At 32.5% G+C, this 20,400-nt stretch overlaps 1 protein-coding gene across 2 annotated transcripts in view; it reads left to right on the top strand.

Moving 5' to 3' along the window:
- Positions 1-280: 280 nt before the first annotated feature.
- Positions 281-20,400, top strand: part of LOC108977776 (CD151 antigen) — a 43,446-nt gene continuing 23,326 nt past the window's right edge. The window contains exons 1-2 of one of the 2 annotated variants that reach the window (XM_018947670.1): positions 281-1,006; positions 11,994-12,120. The gene's annotated coding sequence lies outside the window, so the exon portion shown is untranslated. The other variant, XM_018947669.1, reaches the window with a different exon arrangement.

Genomic DNA, 20,400 nt, shown 5'->3' with positions numbered 1-20,400 from the left:
TTATTAGCTTTTGATTTAGACGTCATTCGTGGGAACAGCAGCAGCAGCAGCCACAATAACAACAGTCGTTTTAAGCCACAAATGAGCCGCGAACTAGCAGCAATAGCGCTGAGCACCTGCGCAACCGCAGCCACTGTCTCTTACCGCATAATTCCCTTTCAGCTATTTTAAAGCTTGTCTTTTTTTGCGACATCACAGCTTCAGCCTCAGCTTTTGCTATGAACAACGAGCGCCTTTGTTGGCGTAACTCATAAAAAACCGTGTTACCAAAGTGTTCCCAATAGCAGTTTCGATAAAGTCTTCGCGCTGAGCGGTTCGTACGCGTTTGTTCGTCGTTCGTTGTCTTCAACTCTGTTGTGTACGGTTTCCTGCTCCGGTATGCGGTCGCCAGTCATAGATCTCTAGTCTATTTGTGTTTGGTGCAAAAATTCGAAAATTCCGTAAATTCAGAAAAAGTACGCGATATATACAAAAACAAATTTGTTGTTTTTTTTCCCGTATGTAAATACGAAAAATAAGCGCTTCGAAAGATACGAAAACGCTTAGATAAAGGAAGAAACGAGTTGTGAGCGTATGCAAGCGAAAAAAAATTTATTTTGTAATTTTAAACTCTGCGTTTTCGGCATTTTTTTTTGCTTATTGCTGCTGTTTGTGTTTATTGTGGACCCACGATTTGTTGATTTAAACTTTTTTCTTTCGATTTTTTTTTCGTACGCTTTGATTGGCCAAACAATTTTGCGGCTTTATTTGGTCTTAACTCGCAAGCCTATATGAGTGTTTCCGTGCGTTGCGGCTACAAATTGCGATCAAAGTTGATATTTGCAACAAAGTTAACTATATAGCTGCAACAAAAAGTGTAACTTACGAGTATAACAATTAAATTAGAAGTGTAAAAAGCAGCCAGTTGAAACGATCTTCTATCCAACGTGCGAAGTTTTCGAACAAAGTGCAGAGAAAGATCGTTATTGGCAACAAAAAAGTAGCAGCGTAGAACGCAGGAAAAAAGGTAAGTAAGCTATAGTATGTATTCATTTATTACATGTTTATGTAGCTATTTATAGTAGAAAAAATAAAAAAGTTTCAAGTGTATACTATTAGATTCTAGTGTCTTTTTCGTCTCAAAGAACAAACAAAACACTTTAATATGTAGCGAAAATTAATTCAGTTCAGAAAATTAATTTCATCTAAATTTTGTTGTTTGCCTCCATGTTATGATAGGGAAGTAAAGTCCTTCAGATTTCGAAAAATCCTCGTATAACTTATAAGGAAATGTGGAATTTGTCTATGTATCAGAAATCTTGACATTGTTTGGAAATAAAGAATCCTTCATCCGGAATTTTGATATTATTTGGAAGTACAATTATATAATCCTTCATTCAGAAGTCTTCATTTTCTAGAAAAATGAACTGACATTTTTTGTATACCAAAATTCGTATGATCCGAAATTTTCTTAAAAGATATGACCGTGATGTGTTTTGGAAATAATTCGGCACTTTTTGTGAATTGGCCATCTAACAAAAATAGACAAGGTATCATTTCGTGACCGTTAGCAAAGAGACCGATAGTCATTGAATTGCAGTGTTTTCCACCTATATTGCAATACGTGTAAAATCCGAGGGTTGTTAAGTCCTTAAAACCAATGAATGCTTGAATTTTGTATCTCGAACGGTTCAAGCTACAGTTTTCAAATTCCGGTCTATATATTTTATTCTTAAGAAAAAAGTTTCTGGTGCGCTCCGAGCCAATTCCTCATTGACCACAATACATAAAAGCTTCTTAAGACGATTTGTTATTCGTAGCTTGAATAAATCCAGATTTGAATCCGGTTAAGTACTGCCCAGATACCAATGTGATGTGTGTCTAATTACTTTTATTTCGATGAAATAAAGTTAATTTGGGTTTTTCTTACGAAAAAAAGCAAAGAGTTGGATTTGAGCGGATTCCTTACAGAGTACAATACATACATTTTTTCAAAATTGTCGGTCATTTGTAACCGGAATGAACCCAGATTTATAAAAAAAAGTCGTTTGCTCCGAGTTGATTCCATATACACCACTATACATATGTATTCTCAAAATTTTTGGGTATTCCAGAATGGTTACAGTTTTATATCCGGTCAAGGACTGTGAAATAGATGCAAAATATTTCATACAGTTTTTAAGTTTGAGATATTATCTTTTTTATTGTTTTCGTTTATTTGTTTAAAATATAAAATTTTACTCAAATCGCTCGAGCGGTTCAAGCTGCATTTTTAATTTTTCGGTACTTATACTCTGGTGAAATGAAATTAATTTTGGTTTTTCTTTTGAAGTTGAGTGAACCCAGATTTATATGCGATCCAATACTGTCAAATCAACGTTATTTAGAGAAAACTTTATTCAGCCTATAAGATTATAATAACCGCTGTTTAATTGTTTTTATTCATTTAAAATTTTGCTGAAATAGTTCGCATAGTTTAATTGTAAATTAAATTAAGGTTATGTTTGCTTTCAGCGGGTACCATGTAGAGTACAATACATATGTAAAATAGTCTCTTATTGATAGTAATTATAATGGATCTAGATTTATATCAACAGAAGTACTGTAGCTGAAGGATATTTGAGGATGTCTAAATCCACTTTATGTCAGTCATTTACATATTTTCTGTAAATATGAAGAATTTTTTATAGCTCTTACTTTCGTAAAGTTTAATTGTTCGTTGGGCCATATTCATGGATAATAAGAAAATTTAAGACAGAATTACATATTGTCCGGGTAAATATATAGTAAATTTATACAATAATTTTTGACTGATATATTATGACAACAGCGATTCAAAAAGGTATTGCGAAATCTTTCGAGTTTGCATAGTAAATACAAATATTTAGTAGCTTGTAAAATTAATAGTCCAATAAATAGTGGTGGTTATGAATTTATTTGTACATATAATGTAATGTAATCTTGATTAAAATTTTGAAAATAATTTTGTTAAAACAAACAATATTATTTTAGGTGCACCACTAAGTACCCGCTATGTTTTAAATGAAAATACACTAATAAATGGTTATTATTGCACGTCGCTACTCACAACTTTTTCTTATCCGCTGGCAAAGTTTGAATACTATTACTGTTAAAATGCGCCTGTGATGCTATCCAAGAATCAAGTCATTCTTCGGTGTCGTCTTGTGAGTGGAACTGTTTCAGATGCAGACCATATGTTCTCGAACGGAAGAAATAATAATTGGACGGTGTAATATCTTGGCAATAAAGCTGGTGAGGTAGGCCTTCCCATTTAAGTAATGTGCGGCTTAGTATTGAGGTCATGAGAAACCCAAGTTCTTTGTTTCTAAATCAATCCCGGCGGCGGACTCCCAATGCTAAACTCGTTTTGCGTTTGACACGGACTCCCATAGAGGAACTTCTCTACTACACCGTCTTCGAAGGTTTTGGCCTTTCTTCACGCGCACGGTCTTTGACGAAAATAATCACGGCACATTGTTTCACATTTGGGCAGCAACTCCGTAAATTTTTTGGTGTTCCCGATGTACTTCAGCCGCGGATTTATTTAAATGAAAGAAGCAAATCAACACTTTACAAATTACGATATCGGACATATACACACAACCAAAAGTGTATGAAACACAAACATAATCCCTAATGGTCAACGCAGTTTCTTTTTCAAATGTATACATAGGTTAAGTTTAGCACTGGAGCAAGGGTGATCCATTTCAAGGTTCCCTACTTTTTTAAAGAAAAAAAAAAAAAAAAAACACAGAAAAATCAAATTTAATCGGGAATGTTTATTACATTTGAAATAATAATTTTTGTAATTTTTTTATTGAAGTTATCTCTCTAAAATTTTTGCCGTGACTATGTCTACTGTCTGGCGAATGACATGCGTGATGTTTTTCTCCAAGGCCTGAATCTTAGCTACATTGCGCGCATAGACTTTAGATTTTACATATCTTCACAGGAAAAATTCTGACGGTGTGTTATCACATGCTTGTAGTGACCAATAGACCGGCCCAAAACGTGAAATTATCTGCTCACCGAAGTATTCTCTCAATAAATATGTACATTGATTGCTGCGATGTGTGGGAAGTGAGTTAATAAGCTTCAGTTTCAGGCATCGAATTTTAAATTAAAAACCCAAGTTTTCCATTGTTTTACAACAAAATTTTTTGCCACAATTTCTTAAAACGTTACTGAGATATTGAGTGAAGTTATGCAACAGCTAAAAGGCAAGCATTTTTATGTGAAGAGTTTTTATTTATTTTTTGTTTTTATGACTTTGATGCAATCGGTGCGCAACCACACAAATGTATGTATATATTTACCTATATTTGTTATTGTACAGTAAGGTGGGTCAAAAACTGTGATAATTTTTTCCACTTGATACTCTGAAATATGCTAGGTTCATAGACACCTTAAATAATTCCTGCAAGTACGAGCTCTTAATATATATTATATCGTACGCTCTTATTTTTTCCTCATTACTGGGAAGAAACATGCATATTTCAGTATGGGTCTTTTGATTTGGCTAAAATAATTTTTTTCTTTACACACCCTAGTGCACAGGTGGCTTGCGGGCATCAGTTGTTTGAGCGCTTTTGCTGGTGGGAAGCGCAAATATATAGTTATTGTACAAACACAAAAAAATTTTTAGTTAGTAGTTTTATGCGCTTTTGTTTTCGACCATTTGTTTATTCGTTTTTTTTCCGCAATTTCTGCTCATTGTGGCACTGGGTCGCCAATACACGTAAGTAAATAAGTAGTCGTTGACTCATTTGGCTGTTGCTGTGTTTTGTTGTTGCATGTCAAACGGCACGACTCTCAAACCGGGTGTCAATGATGCTACTAATTACGGTTTTAGAGTTACTTTGTAGTAAAAGATTATAAAATAAATGCGATTTTCACGTTTGTAGTGCTGTTGTTGCTGCCTGCATTGCCTGAAGTGTTAGAGCGCATGCGCCGGGACGCGTAGTCGTTTGCTTAAGTTATAAATTATGTGGCATTCCTAAATGGTTTACATATATGTGATGTACGAATGACGTAGCTAAGACTAATATGTGCAAATCAATTTAAATCAGTGAGTGTTAATGCAAAGAATGTGAGGGAGCATCTTCTGAAGGCGTTATTTATGCAGAAAATTAATGAAATGTTATTTATTTTATTTTATTTCATTCTGTCAATGCGGGCTTAGCACACGAGCAATTGAATATGATTTCTCTTGACATAATCTTAATTTGAAAAATTATATTATGTGTAAGAAATCGCTACTTAAGCCTTTCATGTTTAATAAATCCTATATACTTAGTATATACTTAAGCACTTCACTTTTTATACCCTGATTAGGGTGTATTAAGTTTCCCACGAAATTTTTAATTCCCAGAGAGAAACGGCGGAGCTCCTATTTAGCCCTAACATAATCATAAGTTTGTTAATTACTTCGTTTTGAGTGAAGCAACTTCTTTAATGTGAAAAAGTGGGTAAAAAGAAATATTGCATTTTGGCAAAATATTGTTTTTTGAAGAGAATAAATACAGTTGAAACAAAGACTTGGCTTGATGACGAGTTTCTGGACTAAACACGGCCTCCCCCTATAAAAATCGCTCAGCAAGAAATGTTATGCTAAGCTTAGACGTGGTGAAATGAGCACCGAAGACGATGAACGCAGTAGACGCCCAAAAGTGGTTGTTACTTAGGAAAACATCAAAAAGGTCCAACAAATAATTTGGTTGGACGTAAAGTGAAATTGTTCGAGAAAGCAGGCAGTATGAAGATATCAACTGAACGTGTATAATATCATACACGTATATTTGGGTAAGAGAAAGCTCTGTGTAAAGTGGGTGCCGCGCGAGCTCACTTTTGACCAATAACAGCCTCGAATTGTTCAAATGTAATAAATCCAAGTTTTTGCCTCGATATGTGGCAAAGCAATGAAAAATGGCTCCTTTATTTCACTCCGAAGACGAATTGATAGTCATCCGAGTGGACTGCATACGATGAATCCGCTGCAAAGCGTGGAAAAAGGCAATACTCGTCTGGCAAAGTTATGGCGTCTGTATTTTGGTATGCGCATGCAAGAATTTTGATTGACTATTTTGAAAAATACAAGGCCATCAACAGCGACTATTACATAGCGTTACTACGCCGTTTGAAGAACGAAATCGCCGAAAAGCGGTCGCATTTCACGACTGCTGTATCAAGACATTGTACAGTGTCGTTAGCCAGTGAAAACGATGGAAAGCTCCAAAAATTAAGCTTCGAATTGCTTCCGCATCCACCGTATTCTCCCCAACTGACCTTCAGTGACTATATCTTTTATAAACCATTCCAAAGCCACTCACAAATCATGTGGTGTTCATTGTTTTTTTCGATATTCGTGGTTTGTTGCATTATGCATTTGTTCCGAAGGAACAGCTGGTCAATAAGAAGTTTTATTTGGTCAAATTGAGCCGCTTGCATGAGAAAATCCGTCGAAAATGGTCGAAATTGCGAAAGAACAATTCGTGGATTTTACATCGAGCCAAAAATGCAATGATTACCATCGTTCAACCACCATATTCACCCGATGTGGCTCCGTGTAACTTTTACTTGTTCCACAAAATGAAATTGGCACTCCGTGGAACCCGTTTTCAGTCAATCGAAGAGATAAATCTAAATTCGCTGAAGATGCTGAAACCCATGCCAGAAAGTGCCTATGAGAAGTGTTTCGAGGACGGAAAAAATCGTTGGCATAGTTGTATGATATCTGGTGGGGTTTACTTGGAAGACGACAAAATAAATATTGATGAATAATTAAATATTTAGTGTTTAATTTACAATATCTTTTTACTTTAATGTCGCAATGTATAAAGTTTTGCCAGCTGACTTGACTTGAAGGAATTTCACAGTCTTTGACCTTTGCAAGTTGCTAGAATGTAAAATTTTCGATTACACCCGAATTTAGCGCTTCCTTACTTGTTTATAATTGAACTTAAAATTTTCTAAAAATATAACGAAAGTCGAATATAAACGTTATTTAATATAGTGAAAAATTGTTCATAAAAAAGAAACATTTGTTCTATATTTCTTTGGAAACACAAGATTATTAATGTTAGAAATTGATAACAAAAAAAAAAAAAAAAAAATTAAAAAAAAAACGGAAATTACAAAAAAATAGAGTTTAAGAGAAATTACAAAAATGTTATATTTGTACCGTTAATTTAAATTTCTGATATTACCAATTTTCATAATATTTTTTCCCCAGCAACTTCAATATTTTGGGCCACCACTGTTAAATTTAAACAATGCAATGTGTGCAATATTGATAAATACCAACAGCTTAATAGTTATGCATAACACCGGTTTTCGAGTTAAAAAAATTAGCAAAGTACAACAACAATCCAAATGCAACAATGTAAACCAGCAGCAGACAGCAAATAATGTTTGTGTTTTAATGAATATGAAAACCTTATTCATAAGAAAAATTAAAATTTACATTACGTTGGGCTTGGCTTTCAGCAAATATTTAAATGATTTCTTATAAGGCAAAAAAATAACAACAAAAAAAAAAAAAAAAAAAACTTTGATATTGTTTTATGACATTTTTCTGCAAAATAAAAGCAGCTACCGCAAATTGTTTTCATACCTACAAAACTCGTTAGTGCAGCTCGTTGTCATTAAGCAGCAAAATAAGTAAAACTAAAATTAAGAGCTAAACTACAAAATCAAGAAAAAATGCAGTTATAAGTGGCCAACAGCAAAAACAAAAATCGAAATATTAAACAAATGTATTTTGCATTGTAGTAAACAGCAAAACATGCAAAAAAAAATTTATGGAAAATCGCCAGTTCGAAAACTTGTTCTGCAATCGAAACCGTTAAGCGTCAAACGAGCCTCCTGATAGCCAACCAGCCAGTCAGCCAGCCGCAACAGTAAATTTGTAGTTGAAGTACAAAATGAAGCGCAAAATAAACAAAAGCCAAACACCTCGAAACATATGAGTATAAGCACATGAAAGAAGAAGGCAAAAAGGAGAGGAATAAAAAAAAAAATAAAAACAATAACAACTTTGAAAAGCAGTATTGCAAAATACTAAGAACAAGCAGCAAGAGTAGTTTAAGAAGTAGCATAAATAAAATAACAAAATAAAATACCAAACAGCGGAAAATCATAGGCAAAAACAGTAAAGTAAAAACCAAAAAGGAATATGACGATTAATCAGCGAAAAGTTGAAATAAAAAGGCAATTTGGGTTTACACTTTTGCTTTATACTAAGCATTATACTTAATTATTTTACCTTGAACGGGATATGAAAAGTTTATAAAAAAGTTTGGAACACCCAGAAAGAAACATCGGAGTCGAGTTGTGTCGATTTAGAATATTACTTAAGTCGGTATGTTCATGGGTAGACCATAAATGTTTTATATGAACTAGTATCACAGTTTTTGAGTTATTGACCTCAAATCTTGCACACGGTTTTTTCTACTCAGGAACCTACTCTTTTGTCTGAATCGCCGATATCGAACCACTATAGCATATAGCTGTCATACAAACTGGTCGATCGAAATTAAGTTTTTACATGGAAAGCTTTTTTGTTTCACAAGTTATCTCAACGAAAGCCGGTATGGTTAATTGTTCAAAGCAACTATTCAATTTGTGAAGCAATTACTAAGATTGGAACACTGTAGCATATGGCGGTCATACAAACTGGCCGATCAAAATGAAGTTTCAGTATTGAAAACTGTTTTATTTGGCAAGATGTGTTCAAGAAATTTTGCATGTATTATTAAAAAAGACAGTTTTATAATCTCTGAAGAAATTGTTCAAATCGGACCACTGTAGCATATAGCTGTCGTACAAATTGGCCATTCGAAATCAAGTCCTTGTACCGAAAACTTTTTCATTTGATGAGATATCTTCATGAAATTTCGCATGAGTTGCTTTCTAAAGCAAGGGTATCATCTTCGAAGAAATCGTTCAGATTGAACAACTATAGCATATAGCTACCATACAAACTAAACGATCAAAATAAATTTGCAATAAGAAAATCTTTTTTATTTGGCAATATGTCTTGAAGAAATTGTGCATGTATTAGTGACAAAGACATTTCTATGATCTGCGAACAAATCGTTCACATCGGACTACTATAGCCTATAGCTGCCATACAATCCGGCTGACCAAAATAAAGCTCTTCTATCTTTTATACTTGTGAAGGGTATTATAGTTGTTTTTGCTTTCTTCTGCATTTTGTCTTATTTTTATATTATCCTGTAATATTTGCTTACAATTCGTAGTGCTGTAATTTTGCGTTCCTTTACATTAATTTTGCAAGCCTTACATGGCATTAACTCCAAGCTGATCGCTGCTAATTACATTTCATTTAGGCTTCATTAAGTGCTTATCAACAAATTAAAAAAAAAAAAAACAAATTGGAAATAAAATATAGAGTATCATATTACACAAATATGACATTCTTGCATTTTCTTTTATTTTTTGGTTTTTTGCTTATTTGCATTATTCTAGCAACGTTCTGCTGTGCTAAGCAAAAATTCGAAAGCACAAGAAGAGAAAGAAGATACTATGACTAAGTGTGTTATGTTTAAGCGTCGTATGTCAAATAATTGTAATATAACATTTATGAAAATGCATTGATTTATGTAAAAAATATATTTTAATTAAAAAACTGTTATGCAATGAGTAAGAAAATTATTTCGTTTTATTTGAAGTTTGGTAAGTGTATGGAAGGTAATTCAATGCTGGCTGAAGGTTGCTTTTACTAGTGCATTAAACTTGTACTCTACTTAACAACAAAATAGTAGTCCAATAGTATTTTTTTTTATAAAAATGAAACTAAGTATTTGGCTTCATTTATATTAAAATAAATGTGTAAATGTTCCATAGCTCCATTATATTATAGTTATAAAAAATGGTTTGATGGTGTTCCCTGTACTGCTTCAACAGCTGGACAGGAAATGCATACATAGTAATACTAAAGAAATACCGAAAGAATACAGATTTGCAGTTACTGAATGGCTATTGGTTGGTCAAATCGAATAGCGCATAATGTGGGCAAGCAATCACTGAATTTTTTCGAAAAACAGCGTCGTGTTAACCACGAGTCTTAGATCTATGCTTAGCAGGTGAAAAATCAATTTTATGTTGACTGTTTACTTCGATTAGCGAGCTTCTTCCGACCGGACGAACTGTCAACAATATGGAACAATTTTAAGCATATTTATAGCGATTTCATCCAGCGGACTACTCAATAGCCTTTAGAAAACTAGTATTCCAGATAAAATAAGTTCATTTACTAAGGATACTTTTCAAAACTCTTACAGTGTTCTTAAAATACAAGAACACTTCTATTCGAAACGACATTTCACATATGGTGGGACCTTCCTTTCAAAAGAACTTGTTCTAGAACTGTTCAAACAGAGGGTGTTAATATATACAAAAATTTATCTTCTAGAAATAATTGTGTAATATACCTAGGGCCGTAGAGAGAAACCCGAATCTCGTGGAAGGTATATGAGGAAAAAGTCTTCGAAAAATACTGTTCAGCACCAGATCTCCCGGAGAACTTTGGCCCGGGAGTAATTGCCCATCTTCTCACCTTTCTCATTTACTGAATACCCAGCTAAAATATCAATTTAACAGGTCAATTGTAAAGTCCCCGGTCTACCATAGTAAAACACATTCTTTAGAAAAAAATCGTTTCTTTTATTCAACATAGTTTCGTTTAAGAGTGATAATCAGCGTATCGGATAGTGCAACTTTTCGCTCCAACTCATCATTTTTGTAGTACGACGTATCCTATATAATAGCCCGCATTTTCGGCAATCACCTCAGCAGTCGACGAAAATTTATTCATAACGTGCATTCGTTTCAGATCTGAGAACACGAAATAGTCAGTGGGGGGTCAGATTTGGAGAATACTGATGCGGTAGCAATTTGAAGCCAGAGTTATGGATTTTTGCTCGCGCGACACCCACTTTGCACAGAGCTTTCTTATAGGCAAATATTCGGAGTGATATATTTAATCTTTAGATTGCTTGCTATATCGAGCGAATTCACTTTATGGTTATCCAAAAGGAGTCCATTGCGAAACCCGGACTGCGGAACTTTAATCCGTTAAACCTAAACTACGCCCAACTCATTTCTATCCCACGTAAACATCGGATTAGATATTACTTTATGGGAGAGAAAAATACTTGAAGTATCTTCTATAGTACGGGCTGAAAGAATCCTAATCTATTGTAAATTTTTCAGTTTTGCCATAATAAGAGCTGAAGCTTCGCTGACAGCTTTTCATTTATCATAGGACTACACATGTGTATGTGTAGATTGTAGATTTTAACCGAGTGTAGATTTTAACTTTTACATACCTTACGTTTAAAATAATGGCATGATTAATTTGAACAGATACTTTCTAATGTAGCCATGGCCACTCAGTATTTGGGTTAGGTGAACTGAATGTCTGGGATCAGTCTATGGATCGATGGCCCTTTGGATGAGCTTGCCACATTGTAAGACCCCTTATTTCGCTGGTCCGTAGAGTCCGAATAATGCTGATCAATCAAAATCTTGGTTTCAACAGTATTTGTTCGCCTAAAAGTTAATACCTGTCAAATTTATAATGTGCCTTTTGAAGATTACGTCTATCTAAAAATCAGATGGAGTTAATTTTAGTGGCGCCATCTATTTGTCAGATCGCAGACTTTTCAATTGGCCTATTATTTATTGAAATTATAAAAAAAATTTAAGAATTTCATCCATAATCGCTATTGTGACGTCAGCAAATGGGCGCCCACTTTGAAAATTCTGTTTAAAATAAGTCAAATTGAAGCGTGGAAATAATTTATATTTTTATTTTGTAATATGTTACTATTTTATTTATAAAAACTTTATTTATTTTTATTTAACTTAGCATACCGCGCACAATTTATGCCAAATGCAACTATGTACTCTTAAGAACATTAAACTAATTTTTTAATGCTATTTTACTCCTCTTTTGTTTCTCTTTCTAGCAACCCTTGGCATTGTTGTTGCTTCTACAACAAATCAGTATATCACAGCAGCTTGCAATTGTTGTTATAAAAAGCCGCCAAAATTGGTCGCCTAACGAAAACTTCGTTTGTGCTCAACGACTACAAGGTGAGTGACATTTCGCCAGTACTCGTGGTCGTACTTATTCACATTGTCGCATTTAGACGTGTCTCAAGTGTGCGTGTGCTTTTTATGAGTCTTATTCAATGTTTTTAAAATAGAAAATTATAGTTTGTGTATAAAACCGAGATCCCAAAGCCATTGGTGAGTTTTCAGTAGTATTTGCTTTTATTTCATTACAATGTCGAGGAATTGTTGTATATCGTTTTTTTTTTTTTTTTAAGTATTGCACAATTGCTTATTGTAGTTAACTTTCTATATAAACAGCCTTCCCACTTGTTTCAATGTGTAAACATTTCGTGGCGAGGTAAGTGAGTTGGTAAACAAGGCAGTAAGTGGCGTTTCACGGGGAACCTATTGTGCGTAAAGTGTTTCCAAGTGCGTTTAATTGAAAATTTAAATGAAATATTTTCACAGATTTTCAACTTGTCTATAAGCTGTCTGTGTAAAAAAGTGCGATTTTGAGGTTATGTATTTATTGGAGGTTAGGAGAGTGCTGTCTGAAGTAGCAGAGTGAATTAAATAGGATTTGTTGATTAAAGAAAGAGCGTGGAATAAGTGTTTTGGTAGAAAATTAACGAAGATTGAATCTATTCAAGTTCTAAGAGTTTTGATAGAAAGAGGCTTGTAAGAGATTCGTTAATCGAACGCCATAGCATAAATGAACAGTGTGACGAACTAAACCGATTAAGCCATCGAGATATCGATCTAAAACTTTGCCAACGTCATTTTCTTCACAAAAAGCTGTTTATTTGTCAGAAACACCGATATCTGATCACTATAGCATATAGTTGCTTTACAAACTCAACGAACGAAAGCAAGTGTGTCTATGGAGAGATTTTTCATTTGACGAGATATCTGCACGAAATTAGAATTGGGATTTTGTTGTTGTAGCGCCAAAATTCTGCCGAGTTGATAGTCCGGTTACGCAGATCGGTCATTTGTGAACTATTGATAAGTTAATCTAAATCAAAAATTAAAATAAACACGCGAAAATATTGGCGATTTAATTCTATTTTAGGGCCGAGATGAATATTTTAAGTTACTGCAAAGTTGAGTCAAGTTCATCGATATACTGTTGATGAGCTAATCAATGGTAAAAGTTGTAAAAAATAATCGCTTGAAAATATTCGCGATTTAATTCCATTTCAGGGCCGAGATGAATATTTTAAGTCGCTGTAAACAACATAAATCGGTGGTATGTCAAAGCATACTGCATTTGTGTAATATCAAAAATGACAAACCTTACGATAAAGTTGTGAGTTTGCAGATTGCAACACTAGCATTGCCAAATCCCGAAATATAAAAGCTAAGCTATCTATAAATATGTGGATCATATAGTATTTCCAAATTATCTGTACTTCACCGCTTCATGCATTCACGCTTTGTGCACAGCCTTATGCGCTGTATATTGTATGAATAATACTGGCAGCCGGATACATTTACAAGCGATGAATGCTGTCATTAAAAAATGAAAGAAAAATAAAAAGTTCTTTCTTCCAAAACCCCCTCTAAATCATAAATTACCAAAAACAAATCCTTTGCCAATAATTTTTTCTAGGAATCCAGTCCAAAGAAAACAACAAAAAATGTAGAAATTCTTATAATTATCAATGTAATTACAAAATCAGCGCGAAATTTTCAACAAAATGTGCCTAAATGACATACAAAAGATTTAGATACCCCATGACTAGGCATTATTGTACCAGATACTAGCTTTTTAGTGCCAAGCACCACTGCCATGTAATCGATTTTTTATTGTGCCCTTACTTTGTAGCTATGAAACCGCAGGCAATTTTCTATTATTACAAAACTATTAAATTTATTTCGGTCCTACTGTATTTTTTTGAGAAGAATTGTTTAGCGGCATGAAATCAAAAAGGGTTCAGCATAATTTCTTTTTTTTTTTGGATTGGATTGTGCTTGATTGTTGCTTTTGACGTCATTTCGCTATAGGCTCAGCATAGCTCTGTTATATTGTGTATTTGAACTTGTGTAAAGTCGTCAAAAATCGATCTACACATATATTACCTATTACATCTTTCAGTTTTTGACTATTTCTTTGAATTAAGTTTTACGTTAATGCTTTCAAGTACAAGTAAGGTACGACACTAAAACGGCTATAACTTCGGAAATACTTTGAATTTTAAAAAATCCTGTTACGCACACATTTTTTAATACATAAAGTATCGAATTATAGAAGACAATTTTTTCGACTTTTTTTTTTTTTCTAGACTACTTAGAATGCCCCTTTAATACTTTTTTTGGAATCTAAAATTTTCTCAAAAAGAAGTTAGTAAGTTTCTATAGTCAGCTCTATAGCAAAGATAGATTAAAAGTTACATGAATGAATTGAAATTGAAATGTATAAACATGTATAAACAAATGATTTATCACCTAAACCCAGTGATCTTGAACTTCATCATACTACAATTGCGTCTGAACAGGCCAAACGAATGTAATAAACATGTGATTGACAGGAACAAATTACAATAAAAAGGCGTGAAAAGTGACTGATCAATTAAATATTTATGTATATGTACATGAAAATAACAACAAAAAATATTTTTTTGATTGAAGGGCAATTTTGTTTTAATTTGAAAGCAAACTTTTATTATTCAATTTAAAAATCATGATTGCATGTAGACAGTACAATGTACACTATATATGAATATATATACACATATATATCGTCATCTAAACTGCAAAAAAAAGTATCTTAAAAAAATTTAAATTGAGTTTTTAACCACTTGCGATTCACTATATCATAGCACACATGTGTAGTATAAAATTTGCAGCTTCTGTTGTCAGATATAACCAATGTATAACCATTTTATAACCAAAACTAAAATTTTCTTTAAATTTAAATTAATTTAAATTTTTTTGAAGATACGTTATTTTCCGATTGATCATCTGTTTTCAGGTCGTAAGCATATCTCTAAGACTCGGTAATAATACGTCTCATGGCACCCTGGTAGTTGGAAAGCGTTGTTTTACCGACGTTAATGATTTAGCGGGTGTCATAACTTTTGTCATTGGCTTCTTGCTTGTTGGTTTAGTTTCTTCAGCTGACCTCGGCCGCTAAGCTGCCATGGCTGGCGGTTCAAGCTTTCGCGCAATCAACGGAATTTTGAAGATCCTTTGTAAGCTCTCAATGGTTGGTGGTTGCAGCTGTATGCTTCTGAACGGTAAGCAGCACGACGCTTTTAAGTGTACCATGCTTTTCAGGCTGGTTCACTGACTTACGAAATAGACAATTCCTTAGCAGATTCACTACTGGCAGCTCCACTTTTGGCTTCTTTTTCTTTTCACTTCTTTGTGGCCATAATTTGGCAACTGGTGTTGGTTCCGGCTGCCAATGGTAATCCAGTGTTAATGCCAGCTCTTGCAACTAGACCAGATTTGACTACTGCCTTTGTGCTGGCTACATTCGAGGGTTTACTGCGGTTTCTTGTCATACGAAATCTGGACGGCTTTAGTTGTTTATTCTTTTTATTGCATCGGTTCATGTTTTGAACCTACTAGTGGGGAGAAAAGTAGATCCGATACCGCATAGTTACATAAGTATGTAACCCTTCATATTTCGAAGGGCGCCAGTTATCCGTAAGCTGAGGTCCAGACTGGACTATTTTGTGTGTCCAAAAAATGCTGATCTTCTGCACGGATCGCATGACGCCTTGGTATAGCCTTCTTTGTAACCATAGTAAAACTTCTAATTTGAATATTGTACTATAGAGAAGCAGTGAACACCCAACTTAAAAGTTGAACCTTAGCTAGATACCTCCTAACTGCAACAGGGACGAACCAGTCCGGCCTCGCTATTACCGTGGTACTGTGGTGGTTATTAACAGTCGTCACTCGCGGGGAGGGTTCAGCGGTACATTTTTTTAGACTCCTCAAAAGTCTAAGAAATGCCCCATACGTGGGGCCTTTGCTAAAATATAAGTCGCAGATCGTTGGAAGTACGCTTGGAACTTCTGTATTTAATTTTTATAGAAAATATATTAAAAGATTTCAACAAAAACTGACTGACTCCTGATAAGCCGCAGACACATAATTTTTGGAAATGATGTCTAAGAAGAGTTGAATTTCATTATATCAATTTGAAGAATTCACATTAATTAGTAATACTTAACTATGTTATTATTCAAATTACTTAAGTTTGAAAAATTCATGTTGAGATAAGATAATGCCAAAAATTTAGTTAGCAGAGCAAACCATGTACTTATGTGCTAACAACACTTAGCGATTTTCAAAAAACTTCCATTGCTAAATTTTACTTGAGATAAGTATTTACGTTTATCTTAAAATCAAACAATGCTTTGCTTTTATGACTGCTAAAAATTCTAGAATTACTGAAATAATTTTAAACTACTGAAAATAATTAAGTATTTGTCTAAGAAATTCAACAGAATATCTTTAGACTTATTGCGTAGGCGACAATTAGTTGCATAAACACTTGCAAATATCCGTTTTACTCATAAATATGGTCTTTATTTAGTTTGATTACTAAGCTTATGGCTATACGCACATGTTGCTGCAACATGTGTCTAAGCATATGAGTTGAGTCACGGGACGACTGGGCGTATGATTAATTATTTAGACATTTTGCGTTGTAATGATTTCTCACGCGGCTTTGAACACATATTTGCGACTAGTCACTTTGTAGCAAAAAGAGCGTGTGACTTGATGAAAAAATAATTGAAAGGAAAATTTATGAAAATTATTAGAAAATATTTTTTGAATTTTTTTCTAAGTAAATATTAATTAAATATTTTCCATGAGTACAAATAACTTAAAGCCTGCATTTTATATGCTCGAAAAATTGTATTCAAACATAAATAAATATGAGCATTGTATATACGAGACCAGGAAGCTATAAACAGCGATTTAGTTGCAACAGAAGTTACTGCAAATAATTAAAGTCACATTGATATTATGCACAGCTGATTGGTGTATGTATGACTTTTTTCTTTTTTTATTTCTTTGCGATCGTGACGTACTCTTCGGTGGCAAGTTTCTGCTTTTATATGCTAACAACCGAATAGCAAGTGCCAATGCAACCTTAACCTTGAATCAAAGCACGTCCAATGACCAAAGCACTAACGGTAATGAGACAAGTGTAACTACAATTTTTACAAATACAAACATGTGTATCTACACACATACAATTTTAATACAATTTTATGGTTGTTAATATGTCTGTGTGTAGGCATAATGGCTAGCGCACATATTCTCTGCTTTTGGTTAGCAGCTTTTGATTTTTTGTGCTCTTTACAGCTGATTGCATTAAAAAATATTTATTGCCACTCATTCGATTGGTAAAATAATGTTAGTTATATACACAGACATGCTTAAACTAAAAAAAAAATAAATGTAAAGTGTTAAATATTTTCTATGCATGCCGCACTTAACTTATTTAATTAGCGCGAAAATGTTCGAAATCTCAATGCAAAGTAAATAAATTAAATATAATTTAGGCATTTAAATGTTATCTTTTTTTTATATGTATGAAGTACCGTTGATTTTGTGAATTAATGAACTTGATTGTTGCACATTGTATGCATGGATAGCGCTCATTAGACTGAAGGCTTCAAGCGAATAGCGATTTTTGGAGATAATGTGTTTTTGATGGCTATATTGTAGGTGGAAAGACTTGTGAAGAAAATGTAATGATTACATTTTATTACTTTTGCATTTTCCTTGCAATTTCAACGATTAATAAAAAATAATGTCTTTATATTGATAAAGTCTTTATTTTTTATGATTACCATTGTATTTTGATACAACTTTTGAAAATAAAGTCTTTATTTTTTATGATTACCATTGTATTCTGATTAATATTTGACTTTTAGTGACTACCATTACATTTTGATTACTTTTTGATATTATTGAACTTTATCTTGATTGGGGAAAATAATGTGATTTTGATGGTTACTTTGAAAGGTAGAAAGACAATAATGAAAGAGAAATGTAATGATTACATTTTACTATTTTAGCATTACCTTGCTAGTTTGATGATTGGCAAAAAATAAACTCTGAATGTTATTGTATATATAACTACAATTGGATTACTCTATGTTACAAATCGTAATTCATGTAATTCTACCGCAAAATAATTAATTCTTAATATAAAAAATAAATCTTAGATATTATAACTTTCGGATTGCATTGAAATTTTAATGCAAAATATTGATTTTATTATTTAATGATTACCATTACATTTTGATTACTCTTTGATATTGATAAACTTTATCTTTATTGTTGCAAATAATGCAACAATCAAAAAGAAGATTACAAAGAAGTGCTTACTAAGGCTCTTAAGCTTTAAGTGTTTACAGCAATTAAAGTTAAAATATAAAAGTAATTATAAAGTAATCTGTCATGTTTATATTTTTAGTATACTTTAAATATTCATATTACTAAGCGATTAAACGATTAACTTCGATTTTTATAAAAATATTTGTAAAAAAGATGAAAAAATAGTGGAAGTAATCAAAAAGTAATTTATTTTTTTTGTAAGAAAATCATGTAATAAATTACAAAACTTATCAATTGAATGGAAAGAAGTGTAATAACTGTAACAATATGCATTGCAATATCATATAGTAATCTTTGTTTTTGAAACTGTTGCTATTTAAAGTAAAATTGATATATAAAAGTAATCATAAATGTATTGAAAGCACATGAAAAAGACCATTAGGATAAAATTCTAACTAAGAGTCTTATGCTTTAAGTGTTTATTTGTTGTAAACTTGAATTATAAAAGTAATCATAAAGTAAACCGTCCTATTTACAGGTGTAGTAAACTTTAAATATACATATTAATTAAATAAAAAGATGCAAGTAATCAAAAAGTAATTTATTGGTTTGCATAAAAACCAAGTAATCAGTTACGAAACTTAAAAAAAAAATATAAATATATATAAAAACTGTAACAATATACAATGCAATATCATATAGTAATCTTTGTTTTTGAAAGAGTTACTATTTAAAGTAAAATTGATATATAAAAGTAAAATAATGCAAGTAATCAAAAAGTGATAAGTAAACAAAATAGCATTACGAGAGTAATTACAATTAGATTAGTATTAAAAAAAACATTTATAAAATAAGGCAAGTAATCAAATTATTGACTTGTGACCATAAAAAGAACATACGTAATCAAAATATCAATACGAAAGTCATTACAATTGGATTTGTATTAAAAAACATGGGTAATAAAAAATCATGTCAGTAATTCTAATTATTGAGCTTAAGCCGTAATCTTGTAAGCAATAGTTATATATTAATGTGTTTGTAATATTAGTTAAAATTTCTGGGGCTATGATAACTTGGAAGGTATTTAAAAAGTAATCTAACCATAATTCAGAAATATAATGCTTTTATGAACATTTTTAGATTAAGTAAAATAATAACTCAACAGTTTTTAAGTCTTTAAATAAATTTTCTTAACAAAGTTAGAGCAGTGCTGCCAGACGGCAACCCCACAAAGATGTGTATTCATAACTTTTAGTGTTTTTTTTACGTTTTTCTTGTTTGTCATTGCTGCTATTTATTTACTAAGAAAAGTACTTATAATTAGCGTTAGTTGCCCTAGGTAGAATTTCTCCCTTTTCTTATGATTTGCATATAATAGAAATTTAATTAGTTATTTGTCTACCAATTTCTATAATGGAATTTGACTTTGCACTTTAAATTGATCACGAAACTTTGTAATTGAAAGCAATTATAAAAGTAATTTATTAACCATTTAATGAATATTAATATAACATCGATGTATTTAAATTTTTTGCGATGAGAACTATTTTAGTTTTTTCATTACGTAAACGTGTCGGTTGACTTGTGTTGCAAACTTGGCCGCAATTTTTTAACTCGTACTATGTCACACATATACTTAAATAAATATGTGCAAATGTATTTACTAAGTAAGCACACATTTTATATAAGCATAAAGTTGTGCCACACAAATGTCATGATTTATTTGCAAGGCCTGTGACAATTGTGGGAAGATTTTGGTTTGTAATTGCGTTCATAAAACGCAATTCACCCGTTTTGTGGCTTGAGAAGTGCACAGTCTGATTCAATGATTTTTCGCTTAAACTATGATATGTGTGTGTGCTTATTTTTAGTTGCCGGTGTTTAATGCCAGTGATGTACGTATAGAGTGTGAATTTAATTTTACTTTAGTTGTAGGAATTTGCAGGCAGCGCATGAGTATATATTTTTTTGATTTTTAATTTTTTTAAGATTTTTTTTTTTTAAATT

The sequence above is a fragment of the Bactrocera latifrons genome, unplaced genomic scaffold (assembly GCF_001853355.1).
Source record: "Bactrocera latifrons isolate USDA-ARS-PBARC rearing strain unplaced genomic scaffold, ASM185335v1 scaffold_95, whole genome shotgun sequence".
Classification (NCBI taxonomy): Eukaryota; Metazoa; Arthropoda; class Insecta; order Diptera; family Tephritidae; genus Bactrocera; species Bactrocera latifrons.
This window is presented reverse-complemented; position numbering and strand designations above follow the sequence as displayed.